Below are 9,783 nucleotides of genomic sequence, written 5' to 3'. Positions count from 1 at the left end.
TTTTTACTGTTTTTTAATTCACAATATGGTTGTATGTATGATTAACCAAAAACTATATTTTTTAAGCGTAATCAATCAATAAATCAAACTCAACATTAAAATTGATTAATCAGTAACAATTGAGGTCTAAATTCCCCAAAAATCTACAGCTACAATAATCATAATCATTCTTAGTTCATCATACACACTATAATCTACAACATATATCAACCCTCACAAAGCATCATGAACATAGAAAAGAACGTATTGGGGTTATTTATGAGATTATATGGAAAGTTATTTAGAAGATCTTCTAGTTCTTAGTGTTTGGTGAAAACGACTTTAGATATTGGTCTTAGCCACAGATGATCAGAATTGTGTCTACTTTGAATTAGTTAAGTGTTAGAATGATAATCTAGCATTTGATATGCTTTAGTTTACTTAGAACTATATTACTTCAAATTAGGTTGCTTAGATTTAGATCACATCAAATTAGTTTACTTCGAATCACAATTATTGAAGATAACTTAGATATAGGTATCAACACACTTAGTTTTTCATCCATTTTCATCACCATATTTTTCATTTTCTACTGTTACTTTCATTTTGACAAAAGAGTACGAATTTGGCAAAAATGGGGTGTAAAACCTATGTTTTTCATCGTCCAATAAGAAATCACTACATCAGCTTTTTACTTAAAATTTAATACATTTTACTACACATAATAACATCTCAATAAATTCACAGTTAAACTAGATTTTCAAATGTGTACTAAAATTGGTCAAGTGTGGTTGTGCCTATTTTTTAATATCTAATATGATGATATGACATGTTGGAATTGGAGGGGTAAAACTAGAGTTTTATACCACATTCTTATTGTATTTAATCTCTTGACAAAACAGTCATCTTAATTTTTTTTTAAAGGTAAAAAGTCTTCTTAAATGAGGTGTTTCTGAATCTTTTCTCTAATCCATGATGTCATATTCTAGGAGTAATTCTTAGATACTCTCGGAGTATAAAGAATGATGCTCCCTCCTCTCACATTTATGGTGAGATCCGCTCATTAAATTCATGGTGGGGTCCACCATAAATGTGAGATGAGGGAGCACCATTTCTCCGTGCTCTGGGAGTACCTAAGAATTTTCCATATTCTAGTACTCCAAACCATAACTTCACATCAAACCATTATATTGAGTTACCAACATTCAACATTAAGAGAGACCAAACTTAATAAAGTTGGTTTATGCTCACGAGGAATATTTGCAACTTTTTTTTTTTTTTGATGAACAAGAATATTTGCAACTTTAAAGAATGCTTGTTAACAACTGTTATTATTGAAGAATAAAAAAAAAATCCCCTGATTCATATAAATTAATGCCTTTTTAAGATTTAAAATAGAATTTTTTTTCTTTCTAAAGAATTTTCATTGTTGTATTGATAAATTCATTATTGAAACTCTAATTTCTCTAACATTTTTACCCAAAACAAAGAAAAAAAAACTCTTTAGAATATAATTTAGTGACTGCTTTGATTAATATAGAAATATAGGTTTCTTAAGTAAAAATTTAATTAAGTTAATTACTTAAAGAACTTAAAAAAGTTAACGGACTAAACTGGAATTGTTAAAGATATTAACGAACCCAAATCCAACATAAGAATTGAGCTCAATCTTAAGCTTGAATTCTGATCAAGTTCAACAATAAAATAAATGAACCAATCTTAGACATCTCGTTTACATCTATATCATGAGAAAATTTCAAGATTTAACGCATAATATTTTTATTTGATGGCAATACTTTTCTTGGTTGTCGGGGAACCTTGAGATTTCATCTACTGTTTTTTCCCAAAAAGATTACAATAATAATAATAATTAGATTTTGGTTTCATTTATTGTTTGATCAGTTAAGATAATTTTTTATTGACAGTCGTATATAGAAGTAGGGGGGTAGGGGTGATCCTTATTTGAGAAGGAATGTTTTTCCACTATCATTTCATAGGCTATTTAACACCTTAACGTGAGAGAATCTTCATTAAGTGCCATTATTCTAACGTAGTAAATGAAGGGAGAGCAAATGCAGGGAAAAGAAATTCAGAATGGATTTAAAGGAGTATACAGGGTTAACTTTTTTGTTTTTTTTTTTTTGTGAAAAATATATAGGGTTAACTAATTGTTCCATTGGTGAAAATAATAAAGAAATTCATAAAAATTAGTCAAGTTAAAAATTGAAGTTACTCCATTTCATAGGGTTTTTTTTTTTTTTTTTTTTATCATTGGTTTTCTTTTATTCTAGCTTCATTCATCTCCTTCTTTTTGTCTCCCTTTCAGCCTCTCTTACAGTCTTTTTTTTTTTTTTCTATTTTTTCATTTTTTTTTTATAGAGAGTTTTAACTTATAGCGTCCGCTCATGACAATAGTTCTTTATTATTAGACCAAGACACCAATCAGTTTTTGGTGTAGGCGAGAATTAAACCCCAGATCTCTTATATAATCATCAGAGACTTTACCAACTAAGCTTACTGGAACTTGTATATGTTTTTTAAAATCCCACTTTTTTCTAACTACAACTATACTTCATTGAAGTCTAAAAAAAACAATACTTCATTTTTTTTAAAACATAATAAACCAATAAAAATAAGGGTCATGTTAACGGGTGGCCTTAGAGCAATTATTAATAAACCATATTAAGAAAATTTTAACACTGTTTTTATAAAAAATATAAAAAGCTATCAAAAAACTAATTGTTTGGTCATTTTCTCATTAAATGTTTCTAAAAATAGTTCATAAACTAATATCTTTAAGGTACTTATTAATATTTCCCAAAAAATAAAATATCTCATGCACATAGGATAATCTAATAACGTTGTACATATCACAGTTTTAATTTCAATTAAACAGAGATGAAACCAAATTATGGTTGATTGTCATAATTTTTTTTTCTTCTATTAAGTAGTATAAGATAGGGATTCATTGAATCGTAAACCATTTATGTTAAAGGTAAACTCCAATAAATTGGTTTAATAGTTCTAAGATCTCATAAAGTTCATGAAATTCTATAATCATTAATTAGAAAAACAAAATCAACCAGAGGTCAACAAAGTTGATTTATGGATATGAGAAATTTAATTTTCTTCTTTATTTGAATAATATTATATACCATGAAAGTCTTTTCTTATAGTCTGATGGCAACAACTTCTAGGAATCTAAAATCTCCTTAAAATTTAATTTTGGGTACAGAAAAGAAAGAGAGGAAAACAGTTGTGATGTTTTGTCATTGTCATTTTAAATAGACATGAAGATATAAAATTAAAATATTTATCTACGGAAAAAAACAAAGATTTCATTGTCAAATGGTAAAATTTAAAAGGAAAAATATGATAGAAATATATTAAGAACAATTTTATGTTTTTGTTTTTACATAAAAGGTCACCCTGAGCGTGCGGGTATAGGATCGTACAGAGGAGGGTGTGGGGTGTGGAGTTTGAAAAGTAGAGATAGGAAAAGCCAAAAATAATAAGGTAATGATGAAAGGATCGCATTAAAGGCAGACTTGTCTCGTGTCAAGTGTAATTTAAATGCCCATTTTGTCTTCTTCTCTGTGTGTTTGACTGTTACTGGTGGTAGCAGGTAACAGGTCGGTTGGTTAACCGGCAGCAGCAGGTAAAATACACTTAGGAAATGACAGAACCCAAAAACATTGAAAAGTGGGAGTGGGTACACTACACAGGCACAGCTATTCTTATTTCATTATTTTTTGCTTTTGCTTTGGGCTTGGGTTTGGGTTTTATTCCTACTTTCTTAGTTCTTAAATGCCATTTTGCGTAAGCTAATTTAGGAACCTTTGAATGGTGGTATTAAAAAAGTAATACTACTAAAAAACCCATTAAGTGAGTCAGTGCATTTTTTTTTTTTTTAATAATTATTTTCTCACTCTTTCTCTCATACTATAAAGCTATGTGTGTTAGGGTTATCACACTTACAAGTTTTCAGAGTGAGTGTAAAACTGAAACTCCCACAACAACAACAACAACCAAAAAAAAAAAAAAAGAGTGAAAGAAATGAAAAGGGTTTTGTGTGTTGAGGGGAATGTTGGCTGGCTCGAGGCTTTTCACAATGAGGTTCTAATGAAATAATGAACTCTTAAGGCTTCGGACCAGGCTTCATTCCCCTCAACCTTTTGAAGTATGTATCTATCTTTGCAGCTTCTTCAAGATTTGCTTATATAATTGTTGGTGAATAATATTTCATGTGAAGGTTAGGTTGAGAGGAATGTTGTCTGGCTCGAGGTCATGGAGCTAGGTTGATTTTTTATGACATTTTTTCCGGGGTAATTTAACTATAGTATGTAGTACCGGAAAAAAAAGTTCATAATTCGAAACCCTAAATGATTCTCGGACCAGGCTTCATTCCCCCCAACCAACATTTGCTACAACCATTTTGATTTTCTCCTACTAAATTAAAGTGAGACCGGTCACTTTTCTGGTAAGGCTTCCTTTGATTCCTCATATAGATTTGTATATGATTATGTGTGCAGAACAGGTTAGAAACCTTAGTATCCTTCTTTTACTTCATAGATTTTACTACATATATATGTATTAATATATTATATGTTTTTACTAATGGTCTTTTGAGTTGTTTCCTTAGATTCTTTCTTTTAAACTTCAAAATTGTTAAAAGATTTGTAGCTCAAGCGACACTCTTCTCTGTTTTCAACGGAGACGTTCAGGTAAAAATCTCTCTTCCAAATATCAAACGAAAAAAAAAAAAAACCCTTCAAAATTATACATGTTCTAAGAGGTTGATTGTTGTTTCAGGTTTGATTTTCAGCTCATCTGTCTTTGTCCAAAGGTACAAGGATATGACCAAGATGCAAGAAAGTTCTTCCTTTTTCCAACAGTATTACATAAGATCTTAATTTGGTGGAAGCAGTGGAGAAGTGTGAGTCTGTAAATTATAAATCCTTCCAAAGAAATATATTATAAGTGTTCCTTTGGATGAGCAGTATGGTGCAATAAAGCTGTTGATTCAGTTTATTAAATTTATGTACAACAATTTTGAAGTTCATATATTTTTAGTTCAGCTATAAGTTTATCAGTTTAATTTTTAAGTCCAATTAAACCAATTGGGAGAAACAAAAAAACACTCTCTGCAAATTAGTTTAAGAAATAAAACTCTATCTGTTACCTTACTTTCATTTGTAGGTCATGTATTTCAACCTGCCACAACACACAAACAAAAGAGACACTGAGAATCAGTGAATATATCTATTCTATAATTTAAACTTTTAAATGGGATTATTTAAGACCAGTCTAAACCCTTTTTTTTATAGTAAGACTAGTCTTAGCTCAAGACCTAAGATGGATCGGTCTCTAATGTTCATTATTTCACGTGGACAAGATGGTATATGTACTGTAAGACCTGTTAGATGTGAAATTCTTGCCAGCAATAGCTAGCTACTGATCTAGGTCTAGGTCTTTCTAGGGTTTCGACACAGCATCCCCCACAAATAGAGGATAATCTAGATATTAATTGCCACTTTTCAATTCTCTCAGCTTTTCAAAATTAACCCTTTTTCCACAATGGTTATAGCTATCCCCCACCAAAAACAAAAAATGATGAATATTAAGAAGGAAGAAGAAAAAAAAAAGCATCTGAACCATGGGTCAGCATTGTATTTGTACCAACAGATGAATGAACAATTTCCCAGCACACACACACACACATAGATGATGATACATATCGTACTCAAAGGGTGAGTTTGGTTGTCCATTTGAGATGTTAATTTTGCCATGATGATATTTTTCGTTAAAAGGTTGTTACTGAATTCCGTCTGTTAGCAACGAAAGATGAAGATGATGTGAGGGTCCAGAAGTGTGAAACGTTACTGTTTAATTTATTATACCTTGTTTGTGGTGAGATCAGAGAGATGTGTACGTTAAATTTTAAACAAGTGCATTAGTTACAAAAGCTGCTGAAACATCTGGAACAGTGAATGAAAGAAGTAAAGGGTGGCATAGACAGAGTAATAGAGAGATGTTGAAAGTTAACGAGAAAAGGAAAAAAGAAGCGAGAAATTCTCGCTTAATCATCCTCCAATATTGGCATTATCATCATGACAGACACAGATATACCTGCATATTGAAAGGCAAACAAAACCTGTAAAAGAGGAAGAGAAGATTGATTGAGTATATGAGTATATGTGTGTGTTTGCATGTATTTGCGTTTGTGTATATGCATTTATGAGGCTTTTGAAGTTGTTGAAAAATCAGTTACTATCCTTGGAAAAGCTCGGATCAGCAGTGGCATTGGTATAGGCATTGTCATTGGCAGCTCTCTCTTCTTTTCTGACTTCTCTTTCAAGAAGTCATAGTACAGTACAGATTTATTTTAGCCTTGAAAACCCAACATGAAGAAAAAGTTACAGAGATAGAGAGAGAGTGAAACAATGACGACTATCTGACTTTTCTTGGGAAATGAAACGGAGAGCACAGACTCGCTCGGGTATCGATTCATGACAAACTTGTTGGTGTTTTAAAGAAAGAGGGAAAACCATCACCTTTTTCTGTTGGCAGCTTCATCAAGTATTTATTATCAATTCAACAACACCTAGCTTTGAGCTTTCTCTTTTAATTTCTTTCTATTTTATCTTCTCCCCCTTTTCTTTTGGGAGTTAAAAAACTGTTTTTTCGTCAGTTGGTGTAAAATCACTCTGTTCCTTTTAAGTTCTATAATCCATGCATGTCAAATTGTAATGATATGATAGGAAATAGATTGAGGTATGTATTTTTTAACATAGATTATAAGCATCACAATATTGTTCAACTTTATCAAAAGTTAGTAAATTCTCTGCAACAAGCAGGTGAGTTAGTAAAGTTAACAAAACTTTGTTTTTGAGAGACACTTAGTCTAATTAGTGCATTAACATATTGATTAGCTTCTTTAAATGTGTGTTGGACTGGTGTGTTCGGGACAATTAATCCTCAAAAGGGTAATGCAATAATTAAGGAGGGTTCCAACATAACACGTGTTTGGAATAAGGTCAAAGCTTTTATCTATTTATCTTTTAGTTTTTTAAATAAATAATTTAACTTTTAGTTTTCTTAAAAATAAATTAGTTCTTAGTTTTTTTGTCACACATCTAATATAAAAGTTACTAAAAATTATATTTTTTTTAATAAACACCATATAAGTAAGCTACCGAAAACAACAGAGCACCTAAACAAACACCAACTAAATTAGATTATTTTTCTGATTTGTTGATAGAGCAATGTTCGTCGATGTTAGATATTATTGTGTCAAATTGTACATGCAAATTAAATATGACAGCTCATTAGCTCTAAAATTATTAGCTCTAAAATTTACTATATATATTATTTGGAATTTTTTATATAAAAAAGTATACGGGCATATATAGTGTGTGCTGTGCTCAAAAACAAAAGGTAAAAGAGAAACTAAAACTTAAAAAATTTTAATAAAAAAAGTAGAAACGGGAAGAGTTGTTGAGAGAATTTAAGACATGGAAAGAGAAAGAGAAAGAGAAAAAAACCACGCAGCAAAAAATCACGTCACAGGAAATTAAGCAAAGGCTATGGAAGTGGAGGGGTAATCAAAGTGTTTTTTTAATTTTTTTTTTTAAAAAAAAAACTAAATAGCATTGTTACATATTGAAAATTCTGTAGTTACATTGGGTGATGAGAGATTTAAAGTTTCAATCCCTAAAAATTTTCATTAAAAATGTTAGAAAGGGTGAGTTCAACTGTACAAAGTTTTTCTCAAACATACTATTTGATTGATATGACTTACATAAATTCGATTCAGTTGATTTTTTCTTTCCAAAGCCATTAATAGTCTCCAAGTTTTTCATCAATATTTCCCTCCCAAAGTGCAGCACGTCTATGTCCTTTTATTCCAAAAAAGCATGCTACAAAATTTTAGATTATCATTCTTAAGCAATTCATCATCTTACATAATTTCACCTTATAAAATACAATATAAAATCTTGCTCAAACGATATCTGATGGAGTTGTATAAATTTTATCAACAATTGTGCTCATATACAATATGAGATTCTCATTAAAATATGTTTTGACTATGAATAAATTATGTACACTGGTTAACATGTTACATTAAGTTAAAAGCCCAAAGAGCTGAATGAACTCATAAAAGGAAATTAACTCGTACTAGGGCTAGTTTTCTGCATTGTAATCTTAATACATTCACGGATACCCTATTGTTTTGTTTATATACAAATCAACCGGCCTACTTTATGTCTTCCATTATATGCTCTACCAATTATGATTTGTCATGTATTTATTTGACTTTTCTTATAAAATAATCAAAGTCTAAAATGAAGAGATTAAAAAAATAATCCACCAAATATAGAATACCATAATTGGTGGAATATAAAATGAAAAACAAAAAAGTTGGATAGATGATTTGTATTGGGCTTGCCATGGTAAAAGTTTAATCTACCGCATCCATTTCATGATGATTATTCTTTATCATTAGGCCAAGAAACCAATTGATTTTTGGTATGAACAAATTAAGTTTAAATCTCAAATCTCTTATTCAATGATAAAATCAGTTAATCTCTTATTCAACGATAAAATTAGCTAAGCTAAATGAAACCAACAAAACATGCATTATCCTAGGTTTCTTTCACATGAGGTAAGTCATAAGATTATATAAATCTTGTGTCTATGAGAGAGAGAGAGAGAAACAAAACATGCATTATCCTAGGTTTCTTTCACATGAGATAAGTCATAAGATTATATAAATCTTGTGTCTATGAGAGAGAGAGAGAGAGAGAGAGAGAGAGAGAGCCAGCTAAGGGCCGAGAACCTGGGCCAAAGCTGAGACAAGTGAGATTACGTGAATAAGAAGTATATGTATTATTTGTCTTTATGTGATGGGTCCAGTTTGTATCCATTCTTTCTTTCTATCCTATCAATCCCAGCTGTATTTTTCTTAGATACTGTTAGTTCCACTTTTTGTCTAACGTTCAAGACAAAGCTTGAAAACAAACACTGCTCTCTAGCTCTCTTCAACTTCATCTTATGCTCCTCCCTGCTTGGCTCTCCCTTTTTACTAAGCAAAAAAATGAAAAAGTCACTGGACAATAATGTTTCAAGTGGGGTTTGATGTTTTCATCAACAACAAAAAAATGTGGGGTTTGATCATGATCATCAGATCATGTCAAATCATACAATATTGATTACACCATGTGTTCCATCCAGAATCGCCTAAACATAGTGCAACACCCATTTATATATTATAGAGGTTTTTACTGAGGTAAATTGGTAGGTACAAAGTTCCTTTGATCCATATATAGAAGACCTTTGTTGCTTTCCACTTTAGGTTGGGTTAGTTTGCACCTTTAGTTTATCTTTATTTACTTTATTTATGAATATACATGCAGTTTTTAAAGTCTCATTTTTTTATGTATAACTTTAAAAAATAAGCAAATAAACTTTTCAATAAAAAGTTAATCCAAACACACAGTAAAATTCAATAGTTATGGATCAGAGCTAAGCACAAGTTAAAATTGCTGAAATGTTTTTGCTACTATTGTTTGCAAAGAAATTTTTGTTACTTAAACAACTACTTTGGGTGAGAGTCTAATCGAATCCTACTTCACATACTTGAAATTTGTCTAAAACCTTAACAAAAAAAGGATAAAATATCATTTAGTTCTTAAACTTTAATAAAAGTTTGTTTTTCTTCCCTAAACTTAAAGTTCGTTTTTTGTACCAAAACTATTGAAAATTTCTTCTTTTGTCCTTAAACTATTGAAAATATTTTATTTA

General features: G+C 30.5%; 1 long non-coding RNA gene across 1 annotated transcript; it reads left to right on the top strand.

Annotated features, from left to right (window-relative positions):
• Positions 1 to 3,966: 3,966 nt before the first annotated feature.
• Positions 3,967 to 5,015, top strand: LOC142630984 (uncharacterized). The gene is made up of 2 exons (XR_012843481.1): positions 3,967 to 4,703; positions 4,792 to 5,015. It is a non-coding gene; the product is annotated as an uncharacterized LOC142630984 (long non-coding RNA).
• Positions 5,016 to 9,783: the final 4,768 nt, after the last annotated feature.

This window comes from Castanea sativa, chromosome 4 (assembly GCF_040712315.1).
Source record: "Castanea sativa cultivar Marrone di Chiusa Pesio chromosome 4, ASM4071231v1".
Lineage (NCBI taxonomy): Eukaryota > Viridiplantae > Streptophyta > Magnoliopsida > Fagales > Fagaceae > Castanea > Castanea sativa.
The sequence above is the reverse complement of the archived record's forward strand: the minus strand, read 5'-3'. Positions and strand labels throughout refer to the sequence as shown.